Source organism: Pseudopipra pipra, chromosome 6 (genome assembly GCF_036250125.1).
Source record: "Pseudopipra pipra isolate bDixPip1 chromosome 6, bDixPip1.hap1, whole genome shotgun sequence".
Classification (NCBI taxonomy): Eukaryota; Metazoa; Chordata; class Aves; order Passeriformes; family Pipridae; genus Pseudopipra; species Pseudopipra pipra.
The window spans coordinates 57,666,454-57,681,588 of record NC_087554.1 but is presented as its reverse complement, the minus strand read 5'-3'; the positions used below and the strand labels follow the sequence as shown (position 1 = coordinate 57,681,588).

General features: G+C 42.7%; 1 long non-coding RNA gene across 1 annotated transcript; it reads left to right on the top strand.

The window, feature by feature from the left end:
• Positions 1–1,443: 1,443 nt before the first annotated feature.
• LOC135416805 (uncharacterized) lies at positions 1,444–8,342 on the top strand. Its single transcript, XR_010431744.1, has 3 exons — positions 1,444–2,273; positions 4,015–4,098; positions 8,121–8,342. It is a non-coding gene; the product is annotated as an uncharacterized LOC135416805 (long non-coding RNA).
• The last annotated feature ends 6,793 nt before the right edge of the window (positions 8,343–15,135 follow it).

Here is a 15,135-nt window from a genome sequence, read left to right as displayed (position 1 = left end):
TGCAGGAAGCTCTGAGAAGACCTGGCTGCCCTCAGGTTCCTGCTCAGCCAGATAGCACTAAGAGAGTTCATTTCTCCTGCAACAAGTAAAGTTCAACTGGATGTCTCTATTGGAATTACATGTTTCCCATGTGTTATTATTCTGTGAAGCTGTATCGCAAATACTTGTAGAACCAGAACAGTCAAGTTTACCCTAACCCAAGCTACATGACCAGCTCGCCAAGAACTTAAAATCATTGTGTGATATCTACTAACACTTTATTACCATTGCAAAGAGGTTACATTTCCAGTGATCTCGCATCCCTCACCTTTGTCAGAATCAAAGTAGAGCATTCCTGTTCTGGGAGGTTTTCTGAGGCTGCTTCATGGCATTGTAGGTGAAGCCCACCATGATTTTTTTAACCTAAATCTGTATACTGTGTTTGGTGATGTACCTCCTTGTAAAAATATGAGCCATGGCAGAAAAGTGAGGTCTAACATATGAGTTGATATGAAATTAAAGGGATAGACATGTGTTGAATGCTTAAGTGCCATCGTTTTGGACTGGCGTGGAAATAACACAGGACCCACTTGTGGTAATGCTGTATTTGCAGTTGCCCTCACTTATATTTTGGAAATCAAGCACATGAATTAACTCTACTGTTACTGATTGCCAGATGATTTAATGTTTCCTGTGCTGTCCAAATCTTTTAACTAATGTGGCTTCAGCTAGTTAGGGAAAACAAACACGGATGTTTTAGCTCAATTCAGCAAAGTACTTTAGCATTCATCAAACATCAAATGCACAGGCAAGCAGAATTTCAAGGGTCGCATCTAAATACCCTGCTGAAAAGGAGGTGGATAGCTGTGTATTCATCTAAACAGCTCTCTCCTTTATAGATAGTGTTTAATTCAGACCATTTTTTGTCAGACTCTTAGGGAGATTTCCTGAGATTTCAGCTAAAGAGATGCCCACATAACCCCCAGGGGAACATGCCCATCTGGCAGAGGACCTGCATGAGGCCGCCTCAGCTGCTATAGCTCTTTAGCACAAACATACAGCTAATGCTTTGGTTGAGGAAGTTCTCAATTAAATCGAGATTGCCTGGGGAGGCCGGGGAGTCTGCCGTGTGCGGTCCTTAAGAATGACCTCCAGGAATGATTCAGGTCAAGCTGATCCTGTGTCAGAGCAGCATGATTGACCAGATGACTGCCAGAGGTCCTTTCCCAGGGATTTCATGTTCCCAGCAGAGCTGTAATTGCACAAACGAAAGGTCAAACATTTTATACTTTGTTGTGTGTGCCCCATAATGTATGAGTAATAGGTAACTGTTAAATCAGCTTTTATTGATAAAACACCAACTATCACTTAGTGTTTTAAGGTGCCATTCCTCAGGTTAGGAATCTTTCTCTTCACATCTTTAATCCAGGCTCCAGGGAGGTAACTGACTTTCCGAAGAAGTGAGTTCAGTCTGCATATTGTGCCTTCTTGTTCCCTTCAGAAGGCATTTCTTACAACAATGACATGACTGGTTTTCTTTCTGGAAGCAGTTTGATGCAGAGCATAGACCTGTTGCAACAGCTCCATGCTGGGTGTACCATCATCCTTGCTGTCCTGCTGTTCCACTTGCAAAAACTCATTCCTGTTATGCTGGGGCACCTGGGAAGGTGGTGCAGTCACAGAGGAGATGCAGCTGCTGCACAGGGCAGGAATTGGTCACCCTTGCCCCCTATCCTTTGTCACAGTGTTGAGCCAGGTGGAGAGAAGACAGGGAATCCCCTGTATCATGTGTCCTGTCTCCCTGTCAGGCCTGTCCCAGGGAAGGCAGGATGTGATTCCAGTAGTCTCTCTCTCTCTCACTGTCTCTGATACTCCTCAACCTCCTCACCTCCTCCCATAGCTCTGTCACTAACTGAAGGAATTCCTCTACCTAGGTGCATCTAAACTGATTGAACTGAACTCTTTCATGGGTGAAAGCTGCAGGTGAGCTCTGGAGCACAGCTGGAAACAAACCAGAGCTTGCCTTGCCCATCAGGGCATAGTTAAGAATAGCTTATAGCTGCCGTGATGTCATGGGAGACAAGAAGGGCAGGAAGTCTTTCTTTCCCTGAGGATGAAGAGGATGCCTCAACTCAACCTTCTTGCTGTGAACTGTTGTGAGCATGGCATTAGACATCACACGAAGAAACATATGAGGACAGTTCCAGAGCATGAAGGCTGTCTCAGCTGCATCCTTGCCAACCTCCTAGTGAGTTAGGGACATCTCCTGAGGAAAGGAAGGGTGAGGTCATTAGGTGAGTCAGGGAAAGGTAATGACCAAGTAGAACCAGTGTGTGAGCACAAAGCATCACTGTCTGACTGGTGAGCTTCCTTCTTTCTTGGAATAGGATCAGAGAGACAAATGAAGTGATATCCACCCCCTCTCACTTCTGGTGGTCTGACCTCAGAAGGGAGTGGTGGAGAAACCAGCTGGGAGTAACTAGTTATTTAAAATGAATCAAGATTGTGACTGGGAAACTTCCTAAAAGGGTTACTGGGGAGGGGACAGGGAAACACCCAGGACATTCAGAACTAGCAAGCTAGTGAACTTGGAAAGGAAACAGCAAAGCAAAGTGGTCTCTCCTCCTCTAATCAGGAAAAATAAGGAATTGAAATATCCCCTGGAACTGATGGAAAATCAAGTCAGGAACAGAAATATTCATGCAGTTGCTCTACTGGAGGGTGAAGAATTTCCAAACCCAATTTCTTTTGTGGAAACCTGGCTCCCTAAGGCTCTGAATGAGATGCAGAGAATGTCCCACTGCATGTGGTGTGCTGGTTCAGGATCCCTGCCAGGGCAATCCCTCCCAATAACAAGCAAAACAAAACTGAGCTGCCAAGTTTCACATGTTCATAGGAGAGGGAGGCTCATGACTATAGACAGAGCAATGAGGAAGCATCAGTTCATTTACTTCCAAATCAGTGTGAGTGTCCTCACTTGTGCAGTTGCCTCGGATAACACAGGTTCAAGATCAGTTTCTCATTGTTCTAGGAGCTATATTGATCCAGAGCCCAAGGAAAAAAACCCCAGAATTTAGGATATGATGGAGCAGATTGTTATATCATGGTAGATGAAACTCATGGAAACAGAACACCATCTATGGCATAGTGGCATATGATGTGTCAGTGTTTGTAGACTCCAGAAGCAGACATGAGACCCTTCTATGGAGGACAGCCTTCAAGTCTGTGCAATACATGTCACAGAATCATATATGAATATATATTTGAATTGGAAGAGACCTTTAAAGGTCATCTAGTCCAATTCCCCATCTCATTTCAGGGGAGTTGGACACCTTCAACTAGGTTGAGTTTCTCATGTCCTTCTCATCCCAAATTCTCTCTCTTTCTGACTCTTTCTGACTCTTTATTTCCCAGGGCTTCCCTTCCCATACACTTTCTTTTTTTTACAATTACCCTTTTCCGGGCAGTCTCCTGGCTGATGTCATCTTATGTTGGCAATAGTGTAGGTTCAAATGGAGGACTGTGCTGGAGATCTCCCCAGTCCCTTCCAAGCAGCATTGCTGTGATTCTGGGGGAGTGCCAAGCTCCTCTTAGACCCAGAGTACATACTTCTAGGCTTTGATGATTTTTTTGATGGTTTTGATGATTTTCTGCAGAGATCAACTGCTCACTGCCTCTACTCAACTGATGGCAACGTGTTGGACCAGGCACCCAAACAGCCTGATGCAACTGCCCTCTGCCACCTCTTTTGAGACACATTTTTGGGTGATATTGTCTCTTCCTCCGTATTTTGGCCTCACTCCAGTGTCAAGTACACGGAAAAAAAAGAGAAGAAAATGTTCCTGTTTGTCTGTGTTTTGTGACAGCCTGCAAGGTGAGTCTAGGATTATTTACAAAGCTGTTTAAAATACCACCAAATATTTCAGGTACGCTATCTGCATTTTAATTAAAAAAAAAAAATCTAGAAAAAGATGCGCAGAAAAAAACCCCCTGCATAAACAAGAAAAAATATAGTTGATTTTCTGTTATCTGCAGGCTTTGTGCAAAAGAGCCTCTGTGTTGGGAACATCTGAGCTGCCAAGGCACCTGGAGTGGTATCTCTAGTTTGACAGCATGCAGGTACCTCAGCCCTTGTTAAACCTGATTGAACATTTGCTTTATCAGCCAAGGTTCTCTTTCTAGCACCAGCCACTGTTCTAGTTCCCCCTTCAGTGTAAGACTCTCATTGTCTGGATGTCTTCCTGCTCATGTGATGAGTCACCCCCTGAAGCTGCCAACCTCTCTCTGATGAACATGGGGGCACTGGGGCCACCTCAGAGGTTGTGAACTGGGAGGGGAGAATTTGTGAACACATGCACATATGGGCCTCTGTGCCCCAGGAAATTAAGAGAAGATAGCAGCAAACACTGAGCAGCACTGTTGTCGCCAGCTTGGCAAACATGACTTGTTTATAGCTCAGGAGCTCACGTAGAGCATATTCCAAGGAGACAGGTCTGGGCAGGAGCAGGGAGAGGTCTCCCCAAACCCATCTCACGCAAGGCAGACCAAGCCGTGACTCAACACAGCTGAGCACTGAAGCCTTGACAGGGCTTGCTGCAGTAACACCTGAAACTTCTGTTTGCTTCCCAAGGGGATCTAGCTGTGAGGGAACAACCAAGGAAGGCAAGAGAATGGCAGATAACGTTTGCCTCCTTTTGGTGTAAACATACTTCCAGAATAGCATCCTTAAGTCCTGTCATTCCCACAAGAGGGAAACAACAAACCAAGTTATCGTAGGACAGTCAGTAAAGAATAACAGTAATAATAATAATGACAACAACAACCACCACCCTTTCAACTAATTTTTGATTTTATTTTGTAAATGAGGTTACTTTGACCTGATAGAAGAATGCACCAGGGAATTATGCTGCTTCACCTAAAGAAATGACACCTCTTTATTTCCCTGCTTCTCCTTTCTCTAGTGTGCCATCAGCATTTTGTGAGGCCATTACAGGACACAAGAGGGGGAGGCTGTAAAGAAATCACTCTAGTCTCATGGCACAACTTGTTATTTTCGAAGTCAGTCCTGCCCCTGAGGATTGAGGGTGCTTTCTCTGAAAAGCAATTTCAACCTACTTTGTTGCTCAAGACATGTTGTATAAACAATATGTTCCTCTGGTAGAAACCTAAAAATGCATATCACATGGGCAAAGACACACAGAAATGACTCTATGGTCCAGTTTACATCAGTTTTGTCATACAGAGGCAAAAAATTCCTGCTGTCCAAAAAGGCACTGCTTGAAAAATGCAGTCCTTCAGGCTGACATTATTTTATTGAAGTTTCTGTTACTGCTCTTTGTGCATTGATTGCTACATGATATGAAAAGAAAAAAAACAGGAGGAAAAGGAAAATCTTTTACCATTTCTTGCTTTAGACATTTAGCATGATTTCTTATTACTTAGAGCAGAAGTTCAACATAAAATTGCCTGGCCTCTAGATACTGAGCATTACAGGTGGTGTAAATGTTAGAGGGTCCACCTGAGAGCCCTGACTGTTTTCACAGGGATAAATACAGGTAAAAGAATCTTTTGTAATGAATTTCATTCAACAAACCGTATCTTTCATTTGTGAATTGTCCGTGAAGAGATTGTAATTTTCTGGAGCTGTTTGCTGAATCACTCCTGGAAATCATTCTTCACTAGCAGCCTCTTGGAGAGCAATTTGCGGGGAGCATTTCATATTCAATGTTGGCAACTTGAGCTATTTTTATGAGGTCTGTCACTTCCCTGATAGGATGTGTTCTCTACTTAGATGAGTGTAACTCCTGAACTCTGAATTTGTGTTCTGCGCAATTCCAGTTATGAATAGGAATTTTATAACTTTGTAAAGGTGTCCTGAATTATTTGTTTGAAATCTGTTTGAAGTAGATTTGCTTTTCGCAAATATTGGCAAAACACGGAAAACAAAACCAGCAAGTCTGAAGCAAAGTCATTACAGCATTCAAATTAGCATTGTGGCTGCTCTAACCTCCTCAGATCAGGCTTTGTGCTTTTGGTGTGATGGCTGACTGGCAATCAGTGGCATATCATCTTGTGTCTAACAGTTTTTGGTAAATGGCATTACTGAAAAGGTAGAGATAAAAGAAAACCTGTCAGAGGTCAGGCGTAAACAGACAATGTTAATGCTGGTGATGAGTGGGTGATTCATATGACTGATTCAGAATTACTGAGTGCTTGATGCTGATATTGCTCAGACACAGCTGTTCCACTGACTTGGGAAGAGCCTTTCCTGGTGTCCTTCTTCTTTGCCACAGCAAAATTCACTTCAAAATTTACCTCAGCTGAAACAGTTGACACGCAAGAGATTAGCTGGAAATTAGATCATCTGGGAAGAACACCCTGCTCCTAAACACTCCAAGAAATATTGTTCAAGCCTGAGGCTGCAATGGAGGCCTTAATGGTGGAAAAAACCAGGAGAAGGCTCTTAAGAGAAGGTTCATGTTTCTGTTGGCAGCGTTGCACAAAGTTGTTCCAAAAGGGTTTATATTGCCAAGGATTGTGTTCATTCAGGCAGGGCTTGGCTTTTCCTCTTCATGTCCTCACAATGACAGTTCGTGTTGAAGGTGAGGGAGGGTGGAGTGTGTGGGAACCAGCTGGAGGACAGTTTTCTCCTCGCAGCTACTTGGTGCTGCTCCAACTGTGCAGTGCCTCGGAGGTGTCCCTGAAGAGCCAAGGGATGAAGTGAAGGACCAAGACAGTGCCCACAGACAACATAGTCCTCTCCTCTCACCCTCCCAACATCAGATCCAAATGGCCACCCACAAAAATTTGCCTTTTACATCGAGGCAGTTGAAGGAAGGCAGCTGAGAATGAGGATCATGAGTTTGTTGAACTGGAAAGAAAACAAAGACTTTTAATATTTGTCTGTGCTCTCTTCCAATCGTACAGAGAGAGAAGGCCTTATCTTTTGATCACAAAAGAAGTATTGACAAGGCCTCAAATAATCCCAGCAAAACCTGTTCACATAAAAGTTTGCAGAGCACAAAGCTGTGAAAATTAAAGGGATCAGAGAGTCTCTCATTCAGGAGCTAGTGCTCCCTGAGAGCCCAGTGCCACTCTAATGAACCTAATGAAAACAGGATGCCACTGGCATCTCTCATCCACCTGGAGATGGACAGAAATGAGCCCGGCACCTTTCTAGAAGGACCACGCTAAGGGCATGGAGTGGTAAAATCCTCAATTACAGGTGATCCAGAGCTCCTGCTAGTGGATGCATTGTCAGTCTTCCTCAAACCAAAGGTCTGTAGTTAAAAAGGCAGACAAATGAACTACTTCAGCACAGTAATGATTTCATAAATGCACATGTGTAAGTAATGATTCCCTGTATTATGCCTTCCTCCCACTTGTATTAAGCCATCACGCCTGGATAATCTAACACTTTGAATTAAGACCTCCTGGTTTACTCATTCTGTGCTGAGAAATTCTGCTAGTGTTCAGCAAATCACTGACCCCTATCAAGTCCTCACAAGTACAAAATAATTCGTTTTATTTATACAAGTCATCCCACAGGCCAGATTTATAGGGCAGACAAAGTAAATGCACCTGTGTTGATGCAGAGGTAATTTCGTTGTGTTCTGTCAGGGGGAGTCTACTTAAAGACAGCTACTTTTATGGTGCAGCTTGATGGGGTTTGGCTGTAGGACAGCCCAGCTGGCCAGCAAGTAGAACAGAACTGGACCTGAAAGTGGCTTTTGTGGCTCTTCAAGTTCTAATAGCATATATTAAAAAAGAAAAAAAGAAAAAAAGATTCATTTTGAAGATGAGGAGAAAATAACTACTCATTGGCTGCAAGAGGATTAAAAAGGTAGCTTGCCATAATATTAGAGGGAAGGAAGTCTCTTTATGGAAAATACTGTGGGGAAGATGATTGTTTTTACTTGCAGTTGTTTTCCTTGCCTCCCTGTTGTTCTTTTTTTCAGTTCTGTAGAACAGGCTCAGAAAGTGGTACAAATCATATTATTTGTTAATGTGCCAGCCTGGTGAGTGGAGAATTTTTAGTGGTCTGCAAAGAGAACAAGCACAATTCCTGTTATTTGTTAATCACTTCTGTGTGCTTAACTTTCAAAGGCTGTTTTAAATATTTATCCTCCTTTTTCTCCAAGGATTTGTGTTTTCTTCTAAGAAGAAAATTAACTCTATCCCAGCCAAAACCAGGACAGTAATGTTTCATTCCTTCCTGACCCCAAACCTGGTGGTCATAAAGAAGACAACACTCACAAGGAACTGTGCAAGGTCTTCAACTTTCCATTTGAAATCTGGAAAAGAAATTCAAGGAGTCCTCCATCATGATAAAGGAAAAATAAAACCCCGAAACTAAAACCAAAAAAACCCCACTACCACCAAAAAAAAAAGAAACACAAACTTTTGTTTGAGTAAGCAGCTTCACACAAACTCACCTTTAGCATTTCTAAGATGAAGTGTCACTCCATGGCAAGTTACAACTGATATCTGCAAGGGCATGGATCGGTCACAGAATAAGCCCTGGCTTGTCACAAACTTTTGGTAAACTAATAAATGGCCAGTCTCAACACATTGTACTACAGCTATTATGCAAGTCTACCAATAAATAGACAACCCAGCTTGCTTGGTTCCTACTCACCTCATAGATCTGCCCAGAAGGTGGGAAATGGCTTAATAAAATTACTACAGTCAGACTTCTACTCTTCTTTTTTTCCCTCCCTGATAGGTGCTGTGAACTGCTTGCAGTATTGTCAAATTCCTTTCAGTTTTTATGTGGTGTAAAGGGACATTGAGTGAGTCGTTCTGCACAGATAAAGGAAGACAGCAAAGCCCTAGCAAGATCTGGGGTCCTGCTGGACCCCAAGTAGAAATCCCTGGATGGAGCATGATTGCAGGAGGATGTTTCTGTATGGGATGAATCACAAAAAAGCATTCAAATACGACAATGATTTTTTGTTTCGTTTTGTTTTTAATTGAAAGCACTTCTTTCAGTTTGATAAAACTGAGGGAATAAATTTGTTACTCTTCCGTAAGAAAACAACTTTGGTTATTCGTCGTGATATTCATGTGTCCTTAATTTCCCACAAGAGTTATATGTGGGATGGAAGTTTTATCTTTTGATATGGCATTGTTTTAAAATGCTCATCATCCAATCAGGGAGGATAAGCCTAGTGATTGAAGTCAGCAATTACAAAATCTGTATACTGAATACCGAAAGGTTACAGCTTGCAAACAGCCAGATGACAAGAAAATATTGTGTGATACTAATCACTAATCATAGCCTGCTTAAGAATGACATTTTCAGGAATCAAGATCAATCTGCCAATGATTCACTAGCTGTAGAAAGAACTAAATTCATAGCATGCATTATTTGAAGTGAGTGTTTTGATCAGTTCAGTATCAAAAGCTGATTCCCATTGGCTACAGAGGAAGGAGGCAATCAAAGTCACCTCTGTTTTTCACATTACTTGTTTTTTTCAGTTAAATACTGACATCAAAAGTTTGTCATACAAAGACAGAGCCTTGTCTCTATCCCTGTGTTACACACAGTGAAATGCCAACCCCACTGAATTTTGTGACAAAATTCCCATTCATTTAGCCTCGTGTCAGAGGATTGATTTTTATTGACACACTGGGGAGCAATTAATTATTTACCCATCAGCCTGAGAGAACATTTCAAAAGGATTTATTTAAGGTGCTGTTCTTTAAGAATCAGTTATCTTGAGGCATGAGATACCTTATACAGTTCACTCTACTTAAATACCCTCCACTCAATTAGCTCATGTTTTTATTCAAGAGACGAGATGGATAGGTCTCTTCAGCTGGCAATACTTTCAGAGTGTGTCAGGCCAAAGGGAAGCTAATTACAGGGAAGAGAGAAAAATGTGGAAATTACTGTTTGCAGAGGGCACTGTAGAGAGGAAACTTTGCTGTGAGCAGTTCTCTCACATTACACATGCTAAAGCTGTACTCTTCTGACCATAAGATTAATGATGCCAAGCCAAACATTATACCCATGTCTCAAGGGTCACAAACAAACTTCTTCTTTTATCATGTGTTTTTCATTTTGCTGGCCACTGAGGTATTTACTGAGGAATTAGTATATATCCAGGTTTAAGTAGATTAAAATAGAAACATGCCACTGTTTACTAGATACATCTGCTCTCATTAGTATAACTTGTTGCTGTTGGCATGAAGCAGTTTAATTAAAATGACAGCATAGTTTTCTGTGGAATCAGTGCCTGTTCCCAGTGGGGCTCCTCAGACAGATGTGAACAACCGGTGCCTGCTGTGGTGGCTGCAGAAAGAACCCAGGGTTGCCCGCTCACTGTCACCCCTCCAGACAGTCCCTCCTGGAGAGGAGAAGGACAGAACAGTGCTTCCACTTATGTTAGACCTTCTAGTGTCTAGTCTTTTTTTTTTCTTTCCTAGCTATTCTTTATTTAGCTCAGTCCAACTCATTCCGTTAATGCCTATGAATGTTGTATTTTTGTGACTTAGGTGTAGGATGCATTGGTTGGTGAGCAACTGAGAGCAGATAGAGGCCCTGGGATGGTGCAGGCACCAACTCCATAAGGAATAAAGCTGAATCTGCTAAACACCGAAGGAATGATGGAGGCACCATCTCCCCTGTTGCCCATGTGGCTGTCACAGAGCAGTTTCTCAGTACTGCTGTGCCCCAAAACTCAGATACGCTCTAGAAAATCCTGTGATTGCCTTGGAAGGTATGAAAAAGTAAATTACAGGGTCATTTGCCTTCTGTTCTCTGCATTTTGAGATGATACTTGTCAAATGTATTTAGGGATTTTTTTTCCTGCAATGGCATAGGTTTGAAACTGGACTGGATTAGGAAACTACAGGAAACTACTCCAGCATGTGAAAAATGTGAAGATTTTCAAAGTACTTGCTCAAAGCACACTCACACTGAAGTCAAAACCTGGTGGCTAGGCCACTTTTCTGGGATTTTGAGCTGGGAATAGGATTTGGGGCATGGCAATCCTAACCAGTCTCCCTAGCCAGGAGCCACTGTTTTCCTGTTTTCCATGGGCAATCCTCCACAGCACTGAAATATAGGCACCTGAATCACAGGTGTGGTTGCCCAAAGCTTCCTGGGATAGTCATCAGAGAGAGAAAGGTTTCTTCAGGGAGTCATTGAAAGACCTTGAAGATCACACTCCCAGCACCTTTTCTTGTTATAATTCTGGCAAATAATATAAATGCTTCATTTCAACAAGAGGATGACTCAGTTTTCCAATGGCCTGGGAGGTAATGGAAGATCCGAGTCCTGCCATGTTTGCCTGACAACATAATTTCTACATCTCTCTGTCAGCTCCACCTTGGACTAGTCACTTGATGAAATGACACTGTTTTGAAGGGAAAGATGCTGTCATCTCTTAACTGCTTTTGATAGGAGAGAAAATCAACCACCTACTCCTCACCCAGCAAGTGGAGCAGTGTGGTTAAAGCATTTAATAATACAAGTCTTGTGGTGAAATCCAAGACCTCTACTTTTTGTTCTTTCTGAGGCAAAAAGCACAATTATGTAGTTGAGTGTTTTCTGAGGTGGTTTCAGAAAAGTGCCTGCCCAGCCCACTCACTGGGAGCCCTGTGCTATGCAAACACACAGGGATGCAACTTTTCTCCCAGAGTACTGTAGTGCACATCTGGGATTGGGAAACTTTCAGTTTCATGGTGGCTAAACAGCTGTTGAAGCACTTTTGGCTATCTGGCCATCAAAGCGCAGTAGAGGTGGACCTAGAAAGAGCAGAAAATGTCCTGGTGCTGATGAGCCATATGAAGCACTGGGGCTGAAGGTGCCTCCTCTTCCATCTAAATAGCCAAAAGCAAGAAGACAGATGTTGACAGACATATGAACTCCTGTTTGGAGTCTCAGTGTGGGCCACTGACAGACCTGGAGTTAAAACCATCAGCCACTGATGGTCTCACAGATCCAGAGGCCGTGGTATGGAGCTGCCCCTCACTTTCCTGTTCTAACCAATGGTGTGTCTTAGCTGCCTTTTGTTTCTAAGTAGCTCCCCACTACCTCCTCCTTGGTTAGCAGCATGGAAAAGCAACGAATGAGAGCCAGAGAGTCTGCAATGAGGATGTGTTGGTGTTTCCACATATAAATGTAATAAACGGAAAATGCTACATAGGTTCACTTGCTGACTGTTTTGCTCCAGTGGCATGGCCCAAGAACAATCACCCAAACTCATCCACGTGTGAAAATTGGAATATTGGAAAAGGCTCCTGTGTTTGCTATTAGTCATATTTCTTTATAACAACTTTCCTCTGTAAGTGGATACAGAAATAACTCTTCAGATAATGGATTGGAGCAGGGAGCTGTATTTGTTTAGTGGTGTAGCTGCATTGATTGGCATCCCCCTGCTCAGGAGAAATGTTTTTAACCAGCCAGAACAACAAATACTGTTGAAAAACCTACATGGGTTACACTGACAGCATTCAAATGTAAAAGCTGCTGGGTGTTTCAGGAGCCAAAATGTGATTATTTTTAAATGGCTGTGGTTAAGAATGGTTATTATTTATTGTTTGAACACAGCAGCACCTACTGGCTCCAGCCAGTAATCAGGACTTCACCATGGGAGGTGTAAAAGGGAGTAAAAAAAGAGGTTTCCACATCCCTGAGTCTGGGTCTCAGTCTGGGCAGGAGCAACCGGCAGAGTGTTTGGATACAAGCAGCACAAAGGAGGAGCAGGAGGGAATGGGAAGTCTGGTCTGACTCCTCTGATTCCTCCAGCTGGGCTGGGCTGGCCAGGTGGTGTTGGGCAAGCTGAGGGGAGAAGGGCCCTTATGGAGAGGAGGAAGCAGGTGATAATGTGGAGTGCATGTTTCTGGATGGAAGGGAAATGTGGGGAGGTGTCAATGCCTCAGTGACATGCTGCAGTTTGTAAGAGGGGAAGGTGAGGAGGACATATGGGATGCAGTGGGGGAAAGGGACTCACTGGTACAGTGAGGGGATAATGTTGGGCAGAGGTGGATGGAGAGTGACAGTGGTGTTTTCTCATCCAAATGTACTGAACTGGAGGAAAAAAAACCAGTGATTATCTTTTTTCTTTTTTTTTTTTTTTCTTATTAATGGGAAAGTTTTTCCAGAAAACCCGCCTTGGAAAAAGATAAAGGCTGTTTGGCTTGGCATGTACCAAGCTGGAATGGTTGTGCCAATTTTACATCCTGCCTGCAGGATGCAGGATACCCTGGCAGCATCCTCTTCCACCCAGCCCTGTCGACAAAAGGAACTCAGTGCTAGTGAGCATTGGTGTCCCTCACCTTTCTTCCCCAGCCTCACCTCCCAAGATCCAGACCTCTACCCCTGCCTCCCTGAAACCAGGATTTACAGGGATATGGGCTGTTGGGAGGCAAGTGCAAAACTTTTTCCATACTTTCTCCTGAACTTGGCTGCAAATCCTTCCATTCTCTGGAAAGCTGTTGACCATCTTCCGTCCCCATCAAGAATAACATTGAACCTTCCACAGTAGTTTTGATAGTTTGATTTTTTCCTACAACAGAAAATGGAAATTATCTACAAAAGTGATTTCCTTCCACAAATATTTAGTTTTCTTCCATAAAAACACTTTTTGCTTAGAGCATCATTCTCATGGAAAATTTTGTGGCCTTAGTGGTGAAAGTGCAGTGAAGAAAATCATTTTTGCAGCAGTATTTCAAATATATATGGTCAGGAAGAGCTTTGTCTAGGCGAGGAATCAGGAAAAATGAAAAGTAATTAAAGTCTGTATTCAATTCCATTTTAAGATCTCTCTTTTAGAGCTGTTTCTGTATTATGGTTCGGAAATGTCCAGGGAAGTTCTGTCATTTCTGGTTTCCATCTCAGACTAAAACTGAAACAAGCAAATAGTCTTATAAGAAACCTTGTTCTTATGAAGAGTTTTCCAATTTTCCACGTGTTTTTATCTTCATGAGGTTTAGATAAAACACACAGATTTTTCCTTTTTTAAATGGAAGCCAGAGTCAAAACCTGCTGAGGTTTCCCCATCACTAATTATAGCATGTATGTGAAATTATTTGCTGTGAAGGTGAAGTGTAGTGTTAAATTAAAATCAGATGCATCAAGAACAACTCTCTCCCGCCTTGGCAAGTGTATGGGGTTGGTGCTCTGAAGAATAGTTTTTGTTCTGTCACACTATTTTCCTAAGTTCATCCAGAAGGGTGCAACTGAAGGAGGGTTGTGTGATTTTGGGGAAAAAAAAAAAATCTAACTTGGGAAAAAAAAAAAAAGATGTGATTTTCTGTTTCATCATTTCATTTAATTCTCCCTGCACATACATGTGGAAAAGACATGCTATTTTTCCTCTCTCCTCAATGAGAAATGCCAGATAAGGACAAGTCCTATTAGCCCACTGGTGGCAGACACAGTGTGGTGTTGGGCTTGACTGTGGTCCAGGGACTGAAGGATGTGTGTGTGTGCACCAGGCTCATTCCTACCATCCTGGCCAGCCCTCCTTGGGCAGCAGAAGGGGTTTCTTGGCTGCAGCAGTAGCCCCAACAATTTTCCCAGTTGGACATGTCCTTCTTCCTCTGAACAAATGTGTTTTCCTCACAGGAACTGCAAGCAAAGGTCTGTATTGCTGAGAGTTGGTAGAGATGGATGCTCCAGAGACAAAACACCATGCTCCTCACTTGACAGCCAGCCTTGTTTTATTAAAAACCACACACTGCATGGATGGTTTGCCTGAGGCAAAGCCCAGCATCAGTGCAGTGTGTCCACCCTGAAACCAACTGCTTGCAAATCGAGGTAGGCACCTTGTTCTCTGTCGGTTCCCAGAGAGCACAAACAATACTGCTGAGTTCCTTCAAAACCCTGAGTGTCACATTTCCGTGCTGAGAGCTGGGTTGGTTGGTCCCTCAGCCACCATAAGCCATATAAAATTTATTATTGTACAGCAGCACATCTTCTTCAAAGTTATAGATGGTGGTTTGCTGTCTTGGTGATTCTTTTTTAGCTGTGCAAAGAGCGATTATTTGAGCTTTTATTTCTTAATGCCAAGAAGGCTTCCTGAGTAACAATATCTGGTGGCTGTGAGTTTAAGCAAAACTACTTGAAATTATAAATAAGAGTCTTGAAAAACAGAAAAATATTACAACTGGAAAGACTTTTCAACCCTCACTTCTTTTAAAATT